We start from the raw sequence: 22,910 nt of genomic DNA, 5'->3' as shown, positions 1-22,910 counted from the left end.
TTATTGTTTAAAGCAGTTAATGTGCTGCAGTGGGGTGAAAAAAACATCCTTACCTTCTTAATACAGGTAACCTTTTTTTAAAAAAATTTTTATTAATGCACCAGAATACCATAATATGACGAAACTTTACCTTATCAGCTACTCTTGTCTTGCTGTAATAAAAAGATGAACATACCAGGCTTACAATCTTGAAACCAGAAACAATCAGTTCTTATTATATGCAAATGTTCATAAAATAATTATAATTTCTTGATGCTTAAAATCAAACACTGTATTGAAAGCACTGATTGACTGGCTATGGTGCAAAGGGTGGCCTATAATTTTTTTTGAGTTAAATCAAGAGCTGACAAAGCTGTAAGGTTGTCATAATTGAACAGATGTTGATTCCAGTTAATATTTTAAATCAGTTGATTTTTAATCTCAAGTTCATCGACTGCATCTTTGAAAATGACAAAAACAAGCAAATCATTGAACTGTTTTTATTATTTCCAAAGATGCATCTAAACATTGAGAAAATGTGCTGAAGTGCAAACTTTCAGCATTAATTGAAATGGTTTACCAAAAGTATGGCATTATTTCTTTAGCATTTACTTGTTGCATTAAATGTTTGTAAGTTATTCATTTTAAATATATAGGACAATCATGGAATAATTATAGAACAACAAACCTGGGCATGAAATCATTTTTCAGTCATTCGTCCAGTCACCTGTAAGTCTGAAAATAGGGTACTGTGTATAAAATAAGCTATAATTCTATTCCTTTAAACACTTTCATTCACATCTACATATCGGGGTTAAAATCAGAGACTGAAAGTACAGAGTGCACAGAGGTAGAATACAAAACGTGTGTCATTGTCTAAATACTGGTTGTCCAAATAATTATGCACCTAACTGTAAGTGACTTTTTAAGGCAGAGGGGAAACTGTGAAAATAACTTATTCAATTAAACATTTGCTCTCATTTTTTTACACAAAAACTTTCATAGAATTTTGTGATATTGTCCAACAGCTTGTCGTATGTAAATTGGTCATTTAAAGTAAATGATAAAGTGGAAGAGACATCAAAAGTCTGAAAACCAGTCTTACAGAAAAATCCTGGTTTTCTCAGGAAAGCAACACAATTTTACTAGTAGAATAGAAGAGGTAGATTGCACACAATGATTAATTAAGGCAGGAGCACCAAGCAAAACACAGCACAATGTGTGAAATGAAAGTAAAGTTTGGTCATGAATAAAAAAAGCTTTGAAAAACCAAGCAACTGGGTCACTGCCCACTCTTTTTTGACCAAGGCTGTACATCCAACCATCTAATAATCTTTCCTCTTCCCTTATTATATAATTCTGCAATGCAAATCATCACAACTAGATTTATTATAAATTGGATTGTTAACTATTTTGAAGCATCCAAAAGATGTTTCTATTTTGTATTAATTTTGTCTATAACAAATATAAACTTGCAAACTGCAAGAGTAAGTCATTGTGTCATCTTGCACGTCATCTTAAAGGACAGGTTGGGGTAGATTGCCTAATCACATCTCATTGGCATTTTGGTCATTCAGGATGTCATTATTCAACAAAATTAGATGTTAACAATGTTGTGTAAATGTTTATTGCACATCACAGATCTTCAAATTATCTGGGTGGCATTTTCAACAAAATGTGACTCACAATATTAAAGCTTTTGCAATCAAACTCAGTCATCCAAGGGAAAGAAAACAGGAAGAGGAACGCACATACACAAAACACACATACGTGATATATCCTCCAGCAGCTCACTTAAATCTTCTCAAAAAACTTTTGGTTTTCCTTTTTTCATTCTGGTTCATCTCATGAGTCATCTTGATAATAAGTCACTAAATTGCGCTGCACAGGATTTAGGCAACTTCCTCAGCCAATTGCTTAACATCACTCATTTCACATGATGTTCCTTTCTTCCAATTACCCTTTTCTCTAAAAATAAATAAATAATAAAATAAACAAAATAAAAGCCCTCCACCAGCAATTAGACAACAGCTGCGGGGTGAGATCAGAAGGAGATGGTGTACTTTTTTCTGAAGTGCAACATTTAACAGTTTATTGAGCACAGGCCTTTGATTTCATTACCGCGCATTTAATCCAAAATTAATAAGGTTGGTTATTAACCTTTTCCAGCCTTGTTAATTATTAGAGTTTTAATTCATTGATGTTTTAGAGGAGCATAACGAGGAAGCAGGCTTTATTTTGCCCATATGTACACAATGCATGCATGCTCGTGTTTTTTTGGGTTTTTTTTTTTTTTATTGTGTGCATATTTACCTGGATGTGCGTCACATCCAGGCCTTGATAGAGAGAATGTGCAGGTTTTAATAAGAGGGTAGGTGTAGCTTAGTGTATCCTATCTTTACTGTCATTGTGAGCCAAAATTGTAATTCTTTGTGCACAGTCTTCCATGTAAGATATTGTCCTTCACCTCAGACCTTCAAACACCAACAGCAGAGCTTTGCTTATTTTAAAATCTCATCCAGTCTTTTAGAACATTGCATAGCAAACACAAAATCATTACTTTCAATCTTTTTTCTTACATGGCTTTTCTCTACTGGCTTTCTCTGTAAAATGTGCTTTGTATACCTGTAATTAGTGCTAAGTGTGATATCTAGGTATATATTGGCTAGTTATAATTCCTTCATTTATTTGGCTGGCTTTAATCTATCCATGCAGTATGGCCAGTGTTGGGTAAGTTACTTTAAAATAGTAACTTAGTTACATTACTAGTTACTTCTCTCAAAAGTAACTCAGTTACTTCAAGTTACTCGTTACTTTCAAAGTAACTAGTTACTAGGGAAAGTAACTTTGGTTTTACTCAGAATTCTCTTGTTAATGTGTTTCTTCCATAACGTTGCCAGTCTTCTAGCTTGCTTACTTGCCACAGTGCACTGTGCCACCTACCAATAGAAAGGAAAAGATAATGTGCATATTTCCACGAGAGAAATCCCACACCTGGACCGTCGTTGACTGTTGCCATGATTCTAGCCTACGTCACAGAGTCATGTGCGCCTTTTACATCCAACACAAAAACTGCAGTCGTGGTGCTTTCGATTGTACTCAGAACTCTGAAATTCTGCCTTCTGAATAGGAAGATGTAGGCAACACCAGACTGCAGATGAGCTGCATACAGGGCTGGACTGGGACAGAAAATTGGCCCGGGTATTTTGACTAGAGACTGGCCCACCATTATAGGAAAAATCTTAAAGCCTTTGAATGAAAACACTGTTGTGACAGTGATGTACACTGTTTTGATGGTATATATGCATCAATCTATCAATCGTTTGTTGTAAGATTCAGATAATTATTTTTTAAAAGCTAGACATTTTAAATGATAATAAGAAAGAAAAGTATTTCCTTGTGCCCACCTCTCCCTGTTAATGCCCTACATGCCCCCCTGGCAACACTTTGCTAGATCCGCACCTGCACAGTTACCAGCTGTCAGCTACCTAAAAAAGGATCCTGGGGTTATTTGTCTCTCAGAAACAGTTCATAACTTCCCTTCAACTCATTCATGTCACCTAAAAGGTAAACCTGTTTCTCCATCACAGCTCTGATGATCCAGTAAGGACATCTCCTGGTTTCATCTTCATGTTTCCCTCTCACCAGATAACCAAACCGACATCATGACCAGCAGCTTTTTTGAACTGTGGCTCCAGCAAACATCAGCTGATACTAGAAATTAATATTAAATAAATTCTAACAACAGCTGATCAAGCTTAAACGTGCTGCTGTTGTTTACCGCGACATCCGCTGGTTTCCTCTTTCGGCGCAAAGTGAGCGATAAACAAACAAGAGAGCCGATCAGCTGATCATTGATCAGTTTTCATGATTGAAGTAGAAACAGGAGAGGGAGGTGGGAGAATGAGAGAAGAAGAGGCAGCTGTGCAGCGTAAACACAGAATAACTCCAGCTTTGTGCCTTTTTCATTGTAGCTGAATTACGGGACAAACTGTTCCTTTTCACCTCAATAATAAGAAACGCGTAATATTTTCTCTGAATACCAGGCGGGACGGTTGGCAACTCTAATAACTTATGAACAAAATAAAGTTCAACATCATTAACTTCATAGCACCCACCCAGCTGCATAGAAACTCCGTCATGCTAGCTAGCACGCAGTACGGAAAAAGTCAGAATAACGAAAATAAACTCCACCTAAACTTGGTTCATATCTGACCCAGAGAGACTGCAGGTCATAACTTCTTACCTGAAGTTACTTGGACCGGCGGCCGCCTCGGGTCTCTTTTCCTTCTGCCTCCCTTTTCCTTCATCCACCTGCTGCCTCCACCACTTGCTAATGTTACTGAATCTTTGGAAGCTCCGCGATAGCCACCACACGAAGTAACGAGTAACGACCCTATCTAAATCCCAGTAACGAGTAACGCGTTCCTGATTTTGGCATAATAACTAGTTACCGTGCTCGTTACCACAATAATAACGTAGTTACTGTAACGCGTTACTTAATAACGCGTTAGTCCCAACACTGAGTATGGCACAGACAGCTACTACAAATGAAAGTTTAGAGTAAAGCTTATTATCTAAAGCAAGTATAGTTCAGATTCAATAAGGTTTACATGCATGGTTTGGTTATTGTGAGAACTCACCATGATCACTGTTAAAGTAGCACGGATCTATAAGTAAATATAATTGCAGGATCCCATAAATGAATCAAACAGTTTGAATGAGTTGAAAGTGACTTTCTAGAACAATAGTTTGCATGTGGAAATGTCATCGCTATGAAGTGTTTGAGTTCAGTTGTCAGATTTAATCCATTCCACAAATCCTGAATTTTACCAGACAATATCTGTCCATCTGTTACACCTTACACTTCCTCAGACATACAGTTTTGTGCAGTGGAAGTACATTTTCTTTATGTTTTTGGAACTGGCTGTATGTTTTAGGAGATCAGACTCTTTATTTTAAAATTGGTTTGTCTCCAAACGTGTTTTTTCCTAAACATTTTGTAAACATTGTCTACCCTTGATTACCTTTTATGCACTGTTCTATTCTCTGCTCCCCATCACAATACTTTGCTTTTTTCCTTTTCCTTTTTAATTGTATCCTGTCCTGATTTTCCTTTTCTTTTTTTCCCCTTTGTCTGACTCATTCTTCTTGGTCCCTCAACAGTACAACCTAATTATAACAAATTTTTAATCTTTCACTCACTTTTTGCTCATACCTTATCATTCCCCTTCACCCCCCTTTATGTGCCTTCCAACTCCCTCTGTGCCTCCTTCAGCACAAACCAGAATTACAGACCATCCTGGATAAGGTCGTGTTTTTGTCACTGTGACTGCAATGCCTGGTACAGACTAATTATGTAGGAAGCGGTCCTTGTCTCCTCATTGGGGGCGAGGGTGCCAGAATTCATAGGGTTATGAACAAATTGGTTCCGGTGGGAGACCGAGGACAGGAAGCAGGCTTTGATGAATGAACCAATGAAATACAGCTGCTCAAGAAATGGAGTCCACAGTCTGAGTGAATCTTGCTGTTTAACTGACTGATATATAGCAATGGTAATTCTTGTTAAAAAAAACTTTTTTTTATATGAAACAATGTGAGGTACACAGTTTGAAGGTTTCCTCATTCTGAAAGCAGTTTATAATGACTCGTTAAAATAAGATGTGATTCCTTTGAATACTATTTTCTGAAACAAGAATTTGATTCTGACAGTTCTTCGTGTGACTGCCTGGGTTTTCTCTGGTTACTACAGCTTCCTCTTACAGTCCAAAAACATGCTTTGGTTTGGTTTATGGGTGATTCTATAATCTGTAAAATTGACTGCAGGTGTGAATTTGAGTGTGAATGGCTGTCTTTGCCTTTTTGTGAGCCCTGTGACAGACTGGCGACCTGTCCAGAGTGCACCTTGCCTCTCACCCTGTGACACCGGGGATATGCTCCAGCCTTCCCCTCTTGTCTTCCATCCGGAGGTTTTGGACAATAACGTTGTAAATCAAGCAATCAAGATATTATTGAATTGCAGACTTTCAGCATTGATTTACAGGATTTAACCAAAAGTATTGAGTTTAAGCAGAAAAAAATAGTTTGAGTTAATTCCAAGTTATGAACTTTATCTTATCTTATCTTTTTTGTATCTTTTCACTGCAACTCTGATTATAATGTTGAAAGAGCTGTTGACACAAGCGAAAGAAGTTGCTAAATCAATAATCTAGTAAATTTTTTAACCTGGCCAGCTCAGCATCACCAAACTGCTTGGCAACTAAAGTGGATGATCAGAAATCATTTCTTTGATTAAGAAAATAGCCTTCATATCATCTAGACGCATTGCAAATTGGGATTTTTTCAAATCTAAATTATAGGTAAAATTATTAGTTCCAGAAGCTGCTGCAGTTCTACCCATAGACCCCTGGATCATCCTGGGAGCTAAAACATGAGGTCCCAGCCACAGAGATAGGAAATAGGATTTTAATCTTTATTTAACTTGCCCAAAAGTCATGATACAGAATATGACATTTTTGACCTGATTCCATCACTGGGCAATGGCATCACCAAGATCTCATCATCCGTTGATATTGTGTAAGTACACAGTAAATTGTGCCCTACTGATTTTTTTTACAGTCTTACAGTTTCACAGCTGCTGGGAGCAGCACAGTATATAGCTACAGATGACATGGATGTGTGGAGAAACATCATGACTGATATTTTATGCAAAAGACAATACCTTCGAGGGGGTTTTCTAGTCTAACTGGAGGCAGATTTCAGTGTTCCAGACAGTGACTGGACTCCTAGAGCTACAAATAAGGCCCGCTGTTTACCACTGTGTTTGCTGATTCTGCTGTCTTTCAATATAGCAGAGTTTCTTTCCAATGTTTGTTTTCACAGAACTAATAACAATTTTACTAATTTTTACTAGTTGTGTTTATTGCTGGCATGGATTAAATAAGAATTTAATCGATAAAATTAAATTATATTCTCATGAACTACAATTTAACCCTGAAGAATAAAGTCTTGCATTGATGATGCACTATTTCTGTAATAGGAACTTCAAACTTATCTCAAAACTATGCTTAATGTCACCATGTTTCCATTTCAAGTTTCGGGCAAACACAAATATAGAAAAATGTTTGTTAAAAAAGAAGTTATTCATAACCCCAGCCAGATGCTGTGCAAAGTCACAGCGACATACTTGACAACACTGAATAAATACATGTAATAGACAGGTGTGTTGACACTGTTAATTGTCATTGCTCCCAACAGCCTTTAAGCTATTATCTGATGAAAAGGCTTAATGGAATTCAGAAGTTTTTTTTCTTCATCTGTCATCTTTCTCAGTAAGTACACTTTCTCCTAGGAGTGGTGACCTACTGTATTCGCAGCCTGCTAAGGCTTATGGGTAAGCAAATTCAGCAGATCTTAACACCTTTTCCGCATTGCACCTGATTGGGGGGGGGAGAAGAATCCCCGCTATATGCACTTTTTCAGTCCTCCTGCACCCCTTCTAATCCGCCCTTCCCTCTCTGCTTTCATCTATTCATCCATCCCTTAACTCTTCTCTCTTCTCTTTCGTCTCCCTTCTTTCATTCGCTCTCTCCCCTCCGCAACTCTCATTGCACCTCTCCCTCTCTCTTCTCTCACCCTCCTTCTCTCAGCAGGCTGAAGCAAGATTCATTTAGAGCAATCAGCACGAGACATGAATACAGAGCAGAGCGGTGTCACACACATACACAGAGACGCACACACAAATATACACTAACACAAAATGTCTCTTCAACCTCTGAAAGTGATGATGAGCAAGCTGACTGAGTGTTCTGTGAACACACGCACGCATGCACGCACACCCACACACACACACACACACACACACACACACACATGCACTAACAAAGTCACACACTATCTTTAACCTCTGCTGGAAGTGATGATGAGGAGACACTTTGAGCTCCTTTCGCAAACTATTTTTAAACTGCTACTTCACTTTATTCCTTAAACTTGTGCATCCTAATCTGTACATACTTACATGTTTGCATAAGTGCAGTATATAAATCTATGTGTGTAGGTGTGTGTGTGTGCGTTTAATGCTGACTGATACTAACCTTTCAATAAACATCTGTCCATGCTGAAGCTAATAGCTCTTTCTTTGTATCTTTACCGTATTTACCCTTCAAAAGTTAGTTATTTAAATAATCTTGTAATTTGCACGATAATTGACAAGACTGAGACTGTTGGCAGAAGTTCAGTACATTTTAATCTAAATATTGATTTTTTTTTCTGGTAGGGGTCTTTAATTCACGCGGTAATGTGTTTCTCTGTAGGACAGTGAATTTATTCCAGCTTCCATCCTGAATGGAAGCTGGAATGGGTTAAAGTCAAAGTCACTTTCATTCAAATATCATCAGGATCACTTTGACCCATACCTGCAATTATCCTTGGTGGCACAGTTTCCCTCTCCCCGAGTCAAATACAGACACATGGACAAGACCTGTTCTAATCACATTTGGAACCAGGTGCCCATTTATTATCATTTTCCCATGTGGTAGGTACTACTCAGGCATACTTATTTGTTACAATTTTGTTGCCATTTTGTTTTTTGGTTGTTACTCATTATCAAATGATGATGAGTAATAGCAACGGAGGGTGTATATGTAGGGAGTTTAGTCTGGTGGTTGGCATAATCAACTTATTGCACAAGTATAGGACTTTTGAGTCCAGATTGAGATTGCAGTTTTTAAACTTTCATTTGACCTTTTTTCATCTTAGTTCTTCAGTACAGCCTCATGGAGTCACTATCATGGCTGTGCACTTTAGTCACTGTAGCTTATCACAGGAATAGGAAACCAATAAAAAAAGCATTATGTTACTAACTTTGCAAAGAAAAAAAAGATACAGACAGCTTACCCAGACTGCACAAGCACAGACTCAACATCTCTTTGAAGCCTGGCATATCAATGACCAGATCAACAAAACTGCCAGCCAAAGGAGTTGCACACCAAAGAGCCCTTTCCCATCCATGGACTGGCTCTGTTAGTTCTATTATTTTCATCTCCTTTATGATAAATGAGCAGCTAATGTGAGTTATACCTGACACAGATGCAGCATCATGTATGCTATGTAAACATAGCATACAGCAATAACAATAATATTGTATAAAATTTCTAAAACAGAATCAGAATTACATACTTTTTTCCAGCACAGACAGTTGTATTATACTCACATACAAGCTGACCTCCTCAGTGCCTGTCTGAGTATTTAATATCCAAATTGAAGATATTATTAAATGTGCTTGGTGCTAGGCTTTAAAAGACAATAGTTTAATGAGGCATGTCACAATGTCCCTGTAGGCGTTGCAATGACCAAAACATGGGACATTCAGCATCCTGTCACATGTATTTATCATTGACAGAATGTATGACGCATATTAGCCACCCAAATTGTGGGCTGAACAAGATCGTAAACATACACACCCAGAGAGGAACCACTGACTTAGTACTTCATGTCTTATCATAGATCAATATTTCATCTGCTCTCCTCTACTGCTTAGATGCTGACTGGCATCCCTTCCTAAGGGGGGCAGCTCAGGGACATATACACACACACATAGGCTCCCTGAGACACCCAGCACACACACTAAACTGCTCAGGGCCGTTGTTTGCTTTGACTGACGTGTCGGCCATGCTGTGCTGACACCTCACTGACACTCCATCCCATTCTGACACATCGCTGTTTACCAACTACTCTGAGCAAAACGCTACATGTTTCAATGTGTCTTTGTGTGTGTCCTCAATGCTTCCCGTCTGTCATCATTACATACTTTGCTCATCTTACTTTCACATTGCTGCTTAGACATTTTATCACACACATCTTCCGCTTTTGCAGTTAAACCTGTTCGCTGTGTTATTTTATTTCATTCATTTATTTATTGAGGGCGGGCCGGCGGGCGCGGGGGGGGGGGGGGGGGGGGGGTTTGAGAGTTTGCGCAGTAGGGGTGGGGAGTGTTTACTATTGTGCTCAAACTGCATCAGGGGAGCTGTGGTGTTATTGTAGCCAAGTGAAAATGGACAGTTTTTAAATGCAAATTCACAGCACACCAATGACCGGGACAGGGAATAGGGGATTGGCGGAGCAGGGAAAGGCAGAGACAGGTTGAGGTGACAGAGAGGGAATGAGGGACTTAGGGGAAAAGGGAACTGAAAGATGAAGAAAGGGAGATGTGGCAGTGAAAGTGGGTTTGGTCAGAGGAGAAAAGACAAGGGGTCAGGATGTAGAGTGCAGGGGTATTTTAGGTAGAGGGAGAAGCTAAAGAAATATGGAGTAGAAGTGACAGAAAGCTTTTCTGTAGCTGAAGAACGAGGCACGCAAAAGCTGCACTGTAACTGAATCACCACTGCTCTGCAGTGTAACAGCATTTGTGGCTCCCCCTTTGCATATGGTGATGAATCCACCACTGTGACTGTGTTTGTATGAGCTGTGCACTATGCTCGTGAAACCTCACTAATGAAATCTGTCTCTCTGAATGTAATGATTCTTAATTCATCAAAAGGAAGCTTAACTGTGACGCTTAACTTTGTGTATGTGTAAGTTGTTGTAACAGTTGTCTATGCTTTGCATGCTCTGTTTCACATTACCCTAAAGTATTATCTGAAATTTAAAAAACATTTTAGGACCTGTTGTGGTCGTGAAAACTCAGGCATGAAATGCCTTATTTACGATATTGAATTTTGGCAACACCAATTGCAGCACTATTTTCCTAAATTACATATGTTTCTCCTTTGACATTGAACAGTTCAGCCAATATTTGTAAAACGTACCCTCTTTCAACACTGGACCCAACAGAGGCACAGTGACAATTCGACTTGCCAATGTTGAGATGCATTCTGGAAGCACTCCATTAACAACAGCCAGCTCTTTCATAAAATGTTTATTTGAGGGTTTTTTTTTGTTGTTTTTTTTTACTTTTCTCAACACAGCTGAGCCTTGTTTCATAATTCCACTAATAGCTCTGAATCAGAAAATGTGCCCAGAAAATGAGGATGGATGCCATCATATCTGGAGTTGGTTTTCTATCAGTAATCAAAAAGAAAATCAGTGATGACTTCCTGACATTGAAAAATGGCATTTTTGTTTTATTAGTAGCCCGAACTACAAAACTACACTTAACTCTTACATACTGTTCATATTTCTTGCTTTTATAGTATGAATTCTCTTCAGTGTCTATAGCAGATTTTGAACTACATACCTACTTTAGAATGTTTAGATGGATGAATGTTTAAATAGCCTATCTGACGTTAATAAAAGGATAATAAATATAAATTCCTCATATAAATTCCTTAAATCTAACATTTATGCTTATCAGCATTATATCAAATTAACATTCAACAACAATTTAATTAATCAACACTTAGAACAAAAAACTAGCTTATTGCAAACTAGTCTGTGTGTTCAAAGCACTGGTAGGAACCTTGCATGTGGGCTACTTCTCACACTATGAAATAGCAGCTCAGGTGCCATTTAAGTCTTGTGGGTCCCCATCTTTCTAACCAGAAATCATCTTACTGTGAGGTGCTAGTATTAACCACCACACCATTATTCCACCCTATTACAGAGCTCGTGTCAAGGCACCCTCTCACCTCTGTATGACCTTCTTTTTTGTGCACCATATATGATCACTCCTATGCTGCTTTACTATTTTGCTGTTTTGAGTTTTCCCCATGATACTTCAAAAATTGCGAGCCTGTCTCTGTGGGAACTTGGGCGAAGTGTAGTCCTACAAATATACACCCATGCATGGCATATACAAATTCAGTTTCGAGATTTCCTAAAACTACAATTTTACTTTCTTTGAATCATACAGGTAGATCTACAAACTATCTCAATAGATGAAGATAAATTGTGGCCCAGAATAGTATGCAAGAGTTAACTGGTTGAGCTCCTTAATATGAACGTGTTCCTTTTTTTGTGTGTGTTTAATTTGTCAACCGACAAAGTTCATAGGTGACTTGTGAGATATTTGCTACCACGATGGCTAAGGACAGCTTCTGCCCTACAGCTTTAAAGAGTGGCACAATGTTATCTCCTGCATTGACACATACACATATTTTCTACCTACACACAGTGATATTATTGTCATCCATCTCTCTTGTGAAGCCGTGACTTCCATCAAGCTTACTATAGTCAGCTCTTCTTTAGGATGGACAAGAGGCTCGATCTGTTACCTGATATATGGCGCACCCATAACAGGCACTTGAAATTGCCTTTCTAAATGGATTTGCTGTGTACCACATGTTGTACTATACATGCATACATATATATGGGTGTGTGTATGTGTGTGTGTTTGGTGTGTGTCACAGTCATGAGACACTTATTTCACAGCCCATACACAATGGAGTGGTGTTCTTATCAATGCAGGCCATACAGGGTACATTTATGCACATGGCATATATATATATATATATATATCTGCTTTCCCCTTCTATATAAATATTAGCTTATTTCTAGCTGAAGTGGTGCTTCTTCTGGATGTGTGAGAGTGCTGTTGGGCTTTCACACGTTTTGATAAGTGGCCTCACTTTTTGTATGACCTTGGTTTATTTGTCCACGGGCCAGAGAAGTTATTAAATGTTTTCTGCGTGCGCTTTGTCTGCATATGGATAGTGATGAAACTGAGAGCTGTGTATTGCATGTTAAAATGCAGTCAAAGTGCAGACTGCCTTGTGTGTATAGATAGTGTATAGTCCTTTGTGGAAAATAGATAATTGCAAATGCTATTTTTGTGTCATTTATGTCCCAGTCAGCAAGCATGGCTGCCCTGACATGCAGTGCGTTCAGTACTAACAGAGATCCCATCATTATCATTTCTGGGGCATCAAATACTGCAGTTTTGTCAAGGTTGCTGGTAACACTGAGATATGCTGAAAGTTGCCTTTGGTGCAGTTGTCTTCGTGCACCATTCTTTGCACTATTAGATGTGCATGTAAAGAGGAAACTGGGTTCGTCTCCCATGGGGGAACTTTGTTTTCAGTTGCTGTTTACTTTTGCTTTTGCTCATTCCTTGAGTAGGTGATGGGGGCTGGTTAGACACGAGGAGCACAGTGTCAGTTTTGTTTTACCCAAAAATGACTTTACAAATATATTTAGAGTAAAGTATGAAGTAAAATGAAGTTTGTGTAAAGAGGATAGCAGGTAGGATGGATGGGTCAAAACATGTCTATATTTAAATAGAGTGAGCACTGTTAAAATCTCATGTTCAGCCAGCAGTCAATAGTGTGATTTTTTATTTTGTCTGTTTTTAAGCATGATCTTAGTTAGTTGGTAGTGCTGTGTTCAACTACTGGAAGACACAAGGTGTTCTCTAACTATGAAATAAGTTTTACACAGATGCATTTTAGACTTCAGGTCTGTTGCCTCTTATTCGCGTTGAATAGTGAGAGTTCACATTTTGGTTGAAAAAAGTTAAACTTTTTAGCTATGAGAGCAGGCTAGCCCAATGAAATCAGATTTATTTAAATGCTTCAATTCAATTCAGTTCAATTCAATTTTATTTATATAGCGCCAAATCACAACAATAGTTGCCTCAAGGCACTTTATATTGCACAGTAGATCGTACAATATTAGCTACAGAGAAAAACACAGCAATCATATGACCCCCTATGAGCAAGCACTTTGGCGACAGTGGGAAGGAAAAACTCCCTTTTAACAGGAAGAAACCTCCGGCAGAACCGGAATCAGTGTTTCGTGTTGTGAAAATGTGAGAGTGTGGTCACTACATGTGAAGACATGGCAGTAAAAGGAAAAACGGAAAGGTTAATTATTCAAGTACAAAGTCACTATGTTTTATCTGAAGGCTGTTTATATAAAACATATGTTGAATTCACGCTAAATGCTAATTAAAGCTTGGCTAGCTTGTGAACTATTGGTTGCTGTTGTTATGACAATCGCACCCCTCAGGCATCAAGCTTTTTGCCCAAGGCTACGTTCACACTGCAGGCCAAAGCGCATCAAATCCGTCATGGTATGACAGTGTGAACGACACAAATCCGATATTTTCAAATCCGATCTGGCTCACATCCGTATGTGGTACTGAATCCGATACATATCCGATGTTTCAGAAAGCAACCGCTGTGTGAATGGTCAAGTCGCATTAAATCCGTCTTTTACGTCACTGACACAAGACAGACGCCAATTATCAGCGCCGGAGAAGCGCCCGATAAGACATCGTGAACGCTTCCTGGCCATCCAGTGTAGATGTCAGTGAAACTGTTGGGAAGACAACGTTGGAGAAACATGAACATTTTATTTGTACTGTATAATCTGCAAATTCTGACAGAAATCTGCAACTATCCTTTGAAGCACTGCTCCCCTCTAAAACAGCAATAAGGATCATTATTAGGTTATCTACATTATTATGTAAATAACAAAATAACTTAAAGCAAAAATTGGGAAAATTGAAGTCCGAAGTCTTTATATTAAGGGCCATCAGTCAAACAATATTGTTTGCTCTGGGTCTAAACAGAGCGCGTTGTGTGTGACGTCTTCTTTTGCGCATGTGGGACGCTCACACTAGAGCGCGTTTGCTGTCGCATTTTATTTGTAGTGTGAACGAGCAGACAAAAAAAATCGGATTTGATCAAAAAATCGGAATTGAGCATTAAGACCTGCAGTGTGAACGTAGCCTAAGAGTGTCAGATTTGAGTGGATCCAATTTGTTAGGTTCCAGTGTACTGCTGCCAATCCATATGTAGTACGAAGCTACCTGCCAAGAAGAATAAGCAAAACAGCTGGAGGAGTTTTCTTTTTTTTATATAGCAATAAGAGTAACAACAATATAACAATATAAAACATTATTTTACAACAGTATAATCATATATATATTGGATTACTTACTTGAAAAATTCATAAAAGGGCAGATTACTTGTGTTGCACAACCAACTTGTTATAGCAAAAGCAGGCAAAAGTCAGCTTAGACAGGTCGTCAGTCTGTCACAGCGTTGATTTGGCAATATATAAATAAAACTAAGTTGAATTGAATTTATAAGAAATTGATATGTTAATCTGCCAAGAAGCATTAGGCCTCAATTAAGTCTATAATACCAAGTTTCAAAGAATACTGGCATTCAAATTCTTCACAAAGGAAGAGTTATTCCCATCAGTCACTTTTGTGATGTCTCTCACAGTAAAACAGTAAATTTCCTGGCTGTAACTGTTTAGCAGTACTCATATGATTAAGTAGTTATTGCCATATCACCATTAATGTTTTTTTAATTAATCCAAACTGACTATATACTGTGCAGCCTTTCTGAGCTCATGATAGAACACCAGTATTCAAATATTGTTAGTACTTTGCACACTTTCATAATATCCCATTCCCACAGAGAGCACTGCAGTAGCGAGTGGAGGGTCTATTTTAAGTGCAGTCAGATAGCTATATAGCATTATGACTATATTTAATAAAAGCCTCCTGAGCAGTGAACCATTCCCTGGGGTTATCTACGTTTGACTGACCATGTCTGCTCCCATTTAATATGAAGTGGCAGACAGAAGACGTGTCATTCTCTTTCCCACTTCCTTTCCTGAGGACATGAATTGAGGAAGCAGGAAAAGAAAGAGGAAGAGGTCTGGATTAAAAGTAGGTGTGATGGGACAAGTTAAAATATTTATTTTATGACTTTATTTTAATTTCTTTTCTTTTAGCTTTTCCTATTCTCTTTTATTATAGATGATGCTAGAAATAATTAAAAAATATATTATTAGTTAATTGCAACAGTCTTTTCTGTTTATTTCTGAATCTTTATTAACAGCTATATTTTAAGTAGTTGAATTATTTGGATACGTAACATGGTTCAGAAAGTGCTTCTCTTTGGTGGAGTGCTCATCACGCCACCACCTTCAGTTTTTTATTTCTGTCTTACCAGTGCATAACAATTTCTAATGCTAACTTCTTCCCCCTCGCATTACGCCCAAAGGCTATACTCACAGTGTAGCGGGGAATAAAGTGCAGTGATATACAACAGGGCATGGCAAAGTGGATGACTCAGTTCTAGCAGCTATAAAGGCAACCCTTATATACACTGCACGGTATGGGTGAGACTTCAACTGAGCAGCTTTGGTCTGCCTACCCACTACTGTGTGGTGTGGGCCAGTACTGCTCAGCAACATGAAATATCCATGAGTCAGGTTGGGCATACAGATGCCACTGTACCTGCCAAGCCCCTTAACTGAGGGGAATGCCTATGAGGGTGCCTATCCTGGAGCCTGAGAGAGCGAGAGCAAAGAGAAAATGTATCTGCAATCTTGCTGTATGATTGCAGAGAGTGAGGCAGCACTGCGTTGTTGGGATTCAATTGTCCTTGACAGTGTTGTGTTTATAAATAGGTAAAAATGGGTTTAAAAAAAAGGTATTGAATCTGTAAAACACATCACATACTATAATAAACAAACTGACACCAGTGTTGAAACTAATAAGAGAGCCAAAGAAATAAATCTTTTTAAACTATAAAAGTGAAAGTGAAATGAGATGACCCACTTTAGAAACTGAGTGAACCCATAATAAACTGAAAATAACTTTTCAAAACAAAGTAAACATTAATGAAACATAGAAAACTGTAACTGTGGCAAGCTTAAGCATTTAATTGTGTTACTAGGTGTTTAATCAGCATACAAGGAGCTCAACTGTCAAACTTACTTTTGATGCACACAGTTGTGTGAAAACAATGGTTTTCATAGGTCTCTTAATGCTTCTATTGCAATTAAGCCAGGTTCTGCAAATCAAATACATTTGCTTTGATCATCAGCACCACATTTCTAAAAAAATAAATAAATCTTTAACAGTTTGCTGGTTTCTAGCAGGTGAGCGTTAACACAATGCTACAATTTTGCCAGGAGTGGACATCCCAGCAAACTCACTCCAACACCAGACCATGCAACGCTCAGAGAAACAGCAACATAAGCAACAGATGTATCTCATATTCTACAGCCCTCAATTAGCATTTTAAATGTTAATGTTTGTGACAAGACAATTAGGAAAAACTTAACACATATGGCTTATTTGGAAGGGGTGCCAGGAGAAAGTTTCTTCCAAAAATAAAAAAGACATAATGTATAGCTTAGGTTTTCAAGAAAAAATCAAAGGACTTGGAGAACAGACAAGAGCAAAGTGGAGATGTTTGCTCATAAACGGTGCCTCAAATACCTCATACCAGCTGTCAAACACCACAATAAAGAGGTGATGTTTTGGTTTGTTTTGTAGCCACAGGACCTGTGGTCCTTGCAGTCAATGAATCAACCATGCACTCCTCTGTATATCAAAATATTCTAGAGTCAAATGTCAGGCCATCTGTTTGTCAGCGAAAGCTTGGTCATCAACACTGGGTTATGCAACCTGACAATGACCCCAAGCACACCAGTAAGTCTACAAGAAAATAATCAAGGTCCAGTCAGAAACCTCAGCTGGAATGAAATGCTGTGGTGGGACCTTCAATAGAGCTGTGCATAAACAAATGTCTGTAAACCTCAAAGAACTGAAGTGGTGTTCTAAAGAAGACTGGGCCAACATTTCTCAACACGAAAGACAGACTGATCATAGATGATCATACAGTCACATAGAAAATTGTTAGTTCAAGTTATTTCAGCCAAATGTTGTTCTAAAAGCTACTGAATGGTGGGTGTAAATAGACTGCATGTAGAACTTGATTTTTCATGACCGTATGTGGGTGTTTGTGTTGTAGATGATGTTTAGCATGAACATATAGAATCACTATGACTAATATTACTCATAAGAGGAAAAATGTGCAGGTGGGAGAATGGATGAAGACAAAGAGGAAGCCTTAAGAAAAGATATCTGGCACAGCAGAGAGTAGCAGGAGGTACGGCGAGTGAGAGAGCTGGTTTGCAAGAAATGTAGGGGAGGGGAATAAGGACTCACAAGGGAGGAGTACAGGAGGGGAGGTCAGAGGGGAGATCAGCAGGTACGGTGTACATCTGTCACCTTCTGCTCCTACAGGCCAAGAATGCCCAGGAGGAACAGAAGAGGAGGAAGAGGAGCAGGAGGAGGCACAAGGAGCAGAATGCCACCAGCACGAGGAGCATCACTAAAAAGGTCTATATTTATTTTGAAGCTGAATTCAAGAAATTTCTAAGCACTTCTTATAAAGTAGCTCTGAAATGCTTAAAAAAAGCATGCCTCTGAGTGGAATGTAATCCATTTTATTTGGTATCTCAGAATGCATATGGTAGCTGAGTATTTTTTCTTTGAAACATTCTTCTATTGTAAATGAAGACAGAGCACAAAAAGAGGTGAGAGAAAAGGACCATAGGAAAGGAGGTGAAGCTAAAAGAAAAGAGAAAACGGCATCGCTGGGAATGGGAGCCACATAGGCACTGTGTTCATGATTCTACTGAGGTTGACGCTGTCCCAGAAACTTATGAATAACATCCCTGTGTGTCAGCTGGTCTCTAAGTGTGCGTGCGTGTGTGTGTGTGTGTGTGTGTGTGTGTGTGTGTGTGTGTGTGTGTGTGTGTGTGAGATGAAGCAGAAGAAGTCAGGGGCTTAGCCACTGTCTATCGTGCAGGGCCTTGTCGTCCTAAAATCCACTGGGATTGTGAGTGAAACAGAAATGACCCAGAAAGCTAGGACACACAGCTGTACAGACGTCAGAATATCAAGGAAGCAACTCCGTTTACATCAGTCTCTGCAGAGGTTGACTTTGTCTCTAGAAGTCATTTATTTGTTTAGCACGATAAAGATGAAGAACAAGTGACAAATTATCATTTATGTTGTGGATTAGCTTTATGATAATTCAACATTTTAAATACATTATATATACTGTATATATGCATAATATACGCAATATAAATAATATATACAGTCTATAACTGACACATCAGTACCAGGTTTTATATTATTGTATTTATTTGATTGTTATATTGTTTTATTCTATTGAAGCACTTTGGTCAACTGTGTTGCTTCTAAATGTGCTACTGTAATAAAATTAACATTGATATACCATGGCAGATAAATCATTTATTCTCTATACAGATATACTAAACACATTTGTAGTGATTCCTTCACATTATTAAATTAGGGTTTTTCAGGGCAGGTTTATCCACCACCACGACCCCAACCCAACCCCCCCCCCCCCCCCCCCCCCCCCCCCAACCCCCGTAACAAGTCACAACAGATGGCTGCCCCTCTCTGAGCCTGGCTCTGCCGGAGGTCTATCCCCATTAAAAAGTCACTTCTTTCTTCCCACCTTCACCGAGTACTTATTTACAAGCTATCTTCTCATTGCTGGGGTTCTCCCTCTAATATTTCAGTCTTTAACTTAAAATATAAGAGTCTAGAGGCGACTGTGGATTGCTGCTGTATAACTAAAACTGAACTGAAAATAACTCAGTTAGACATTGAAATAAACATGTATTCATTAACGTGGCAGTTATTAATAAACTAAGCTGTTTTGAGAATTGATTTACTGCAACCAGTGTCGTGGGGTTCTGTTTTCTTTGAAAGCCATGAAGTCCCAAAAGATGACTCTTTGATTAAATCATGTATGATTAAAGCAAATGGTTGTGTGAGGTTACTGGGGGATGGGAAAGCTATACCATCTGTGGCCAGATATGTTTGCATGCATCTAGCATAAGGTGTAACCACAGTGTTTATTATGCATTTGTAGCACGGTGTTCCTAATCTGTTACACACCATTAGCCATAAGGATGTTCAGATAGCTGAGTTGAAATTGAGTGACTTTTGGTTTGATTTTCATATTCCTCAAATTGCTCAGTTGATTAAATTTAGCTTCAGTCTTCCAACAGCCTCATCAGTGTCATGACTGATGCAGTCACAAGTGGTTGCATTGAGGGAAGGGGCAAACAAAAAATGAGATGTAGAAAAAGCATAAATGAAACATTTAAAATAATCTTTATTAACAATTCAACCTATTTCTTTTCATTGCTGTTCTGTTCATTTATTTACTGGGCCTTTGTTTATTATTCATTCACTGACATCTCCATAAGCATGTCATTTAAAAAAAGAAAGCAATTTATCAGTTTCAATTTCAGTCACACATGGCTGAGCAAATCAATATGCAATATGGTTAACTGATGGCAGAGGCACAAAGTCAGATCAGTGGTCTTCCACATCCCAAAAATCAAAGAGACTGAACTACACTAAAAATTGAAAGATATTATCTAGTTGTGATGGAATTGTACTAATTGTCTGGGCCATAGGCATACATTTACCAAAGTACGTTGGCACCAGTGCTTCACACTGACACATATATTGATTTCGAGATAGAACATATAAGTCAGCAGTAATTTCTGAAAGAATTAGAACTCAGCCCCCAGCATCACCTGCTTTGCAATGCAATCCTGTCCACTAAAATGCTTACAAGTATCAGACACCCACTGACACATGTCCGGGAAAAACCTAAAATCAATGGAATGGTTAATTGGAAGTGTGAAGGTGCATGTGAGCGTACATGAAATTCTTCAGTGTAAATGTGATTCATTGATAGCTATCCAATAATGGATAAGGGCCACTGCAAAAATTCCAGTAACGAGCACTGGTTAATGATTAAAGAGAATGTGGCTATGTCTCAGTGTGTGGTTCGTGACTGTTGCAAGTCACAAGATTTGTTGGACTGTGTGTGTGTGTGTGTGTGTGTTTGTCAGTGTGTCTGAGTCACTGAATGAGCCTAAAGACCACTTTTAAGGATCTGACTCAGTTCAAATCATCAGCACAAACACATTCATGCCATTGTAATTGATGACAGCATATGGAACGTCTTTTGTGCTGCGAGAATAGAATAGAATACAATGGAATACTTTTAAGTCTTATCCCCTCCTCTGTTTTATCCTTTTTTGCAAGTTTGTTTAATTGTTATCTTCTAATGCAGTCCAACACAACTGTCATATTTCACCCCCTTACAATGTAAATTATAAGTGGGACATAGAAACATCATGGTACCGCCCCCAAAAAATGTTTTTTTTTTCTTCATTTAGTTTGCTTGGTTTCATGTCAAATTAACCATGTGCATATCTGCATTTGCTAGATGAGCAAATGATATGAGTGTCAGCCCAGAGGTCAAGATGTTTGTTGGACATACGCACCATATGCACACAGTACACCACTGCTGTTCAACTAGCACACTCTCATATTGCTTTCTTAAAGATTATTCTGTGGACTCTAGAGGTCCAGCAAGTAAAAACTAAATCTATAATCTATTTCAGCAAGCTTGCCAGATTTAATTTGGTTGACATACAAATGACAAAAACCTCTTGTGTCTTGATAACTACAGTGTAATGAGAATAAAGGAGTAAGTCGGCAGGCTGGGTGGAAGTAAACCTTCCGCTGGATTGAGAATGAGTGTTGTTTCCAGTCTTCTATTATGTTTTGGTACTTTTTTTGTTCAAGTTCAACTTGGACAAAGAGGTCAGGTTATGTAATGTGAATTCTGGCCTCTGGTGTGAGATTTGAGTGCTTGCTACCATCTTTTTTAGGGTAACCCACATACTTTGTTTGTAACTGTGAGTTGAGCAGTAGTGTCAACCTAGGGGTCAAAAGTCTTAAAATGAATGTTGTAACACACATCCACACACAAATGCCTCAGTGGATAACTGAGGAGATATTTACATAAGTAAAAGAATGTTTCTATTTTTTTAAATCATGTATATGCTATTTGAACAATTTGGTTTATCATATTTTGCTTTTAAAAAGCCACAATGAGCCATACAATATGTTTTCTGTGATTTATTTCAGCTAGAGAGCCACACGTATGTGAATAGTTGACCTGTGTTAATATCCCATTATATTATTAAAATGGCACTATATGTATTCCTTTTTCACATCACCCACAATCTTTTGGACTTGTGATCTGCAACAATGTGAAACTGCATTTTACAGAAACAAAATGCCGGAGACGCAACAAAATTTGACCCTTACAATATGTGTGAACACTTTCTAAATATATGGATTCATATTGTAAAATAACTACATGATGCAAAAACAAAGCATAAATAAATAAGTTGAAAGCATAGGAACAATATATACATTCTTCTTGCAAGGTTGGCAAAAGTGCAGCTGGTGATGTTATAGCTACTGTAGATATCTCCTCCCATAAATTTACCAGTGCTTTATCATTGTTCCCTGCTGTCTTAAATTACACATTACCCCTGCAACCAATGCTTCTTTTGCCAACTGTGCAGCATAAATTAAAGAATAAAGTTGGTTTCGTGCCATATCTTTGATCTGTAAGATTATCTAGTGGTGTGGAAGTCCAGTACACTGAGACTCTAAAAGCCTTGACATATATTCTGATAATCTACTGAATACAAAGCATACCTCGATAACTTTGGATGTTGTTTTTTTAGTTATATGATCAAATGGATGTAAATATTGTCACTGTAGGATGTTCCCAAGGAGGCAGGCAAGGTAATGTGTAGCTAACAAACTACTGCCTGGAGCAATCACCTCTCTCCTGCTGTTTTCTGTCATTGTGTGCGTGTGCGTGTGTGTGTGTGTGTGTGTGTGTGTGTGTGTGTGTGCGTGCGTGTATTTGTCTGTGGTGGAGCGCTGCTGGATATGTGTGCATTTGTATGTAACATCTGAAGAACATGAATCAGCAGGGCTTTTACCCTGTCACAATGGTGGAGGAAAGAAAGAAAGCAGAGCAGAGAAGAACTAGGCATGGTAAGAAGGGTATATTCAAAAGGGCATAGAGAAAATTGGATGAAGACAGAGATTCACACTGTGAGCGTTTTGTTGTATTTTGTGATTGCAGGTTATATGAAGGTGTAATCAAAAAGTTTTGCAACCGTAACTATAAATAGCAAAATTTGTACTTGATTGAAAGTTGTACACTAAGCAGTTTCCTGTATGAACAATTTTCTTTGTACCTTCTGCATCCACCATCCATAAGAAGCATTCTGCTATAGCTAACATTACA

This window comes from Aulonocara sp. 'chitande type north' Nkhata Bay, linkage group LG6 (genome assembly GCF_057382095.1).
Source record: "Aulonocara sp. 'chitande type north' Nkhata Bay isolate Kocher_YH1m ecotype deep benthic linkage group LG6, A_spYH_male_GT1.1, whole genome shotgun sequence".
Taxonomy (NCBI): Eukaryota; Metazoa; Chordata; class Actinopteri; order Cichliformes; family Cichlidae; genus Aulonocara; species Aulonocara sp. 'chitande type north' Nkhata Bay.
The sequence above is the reverse complement of the archived record's forward strand: the minus strand, read 5'-3'. Positions refer to the sequence as shown.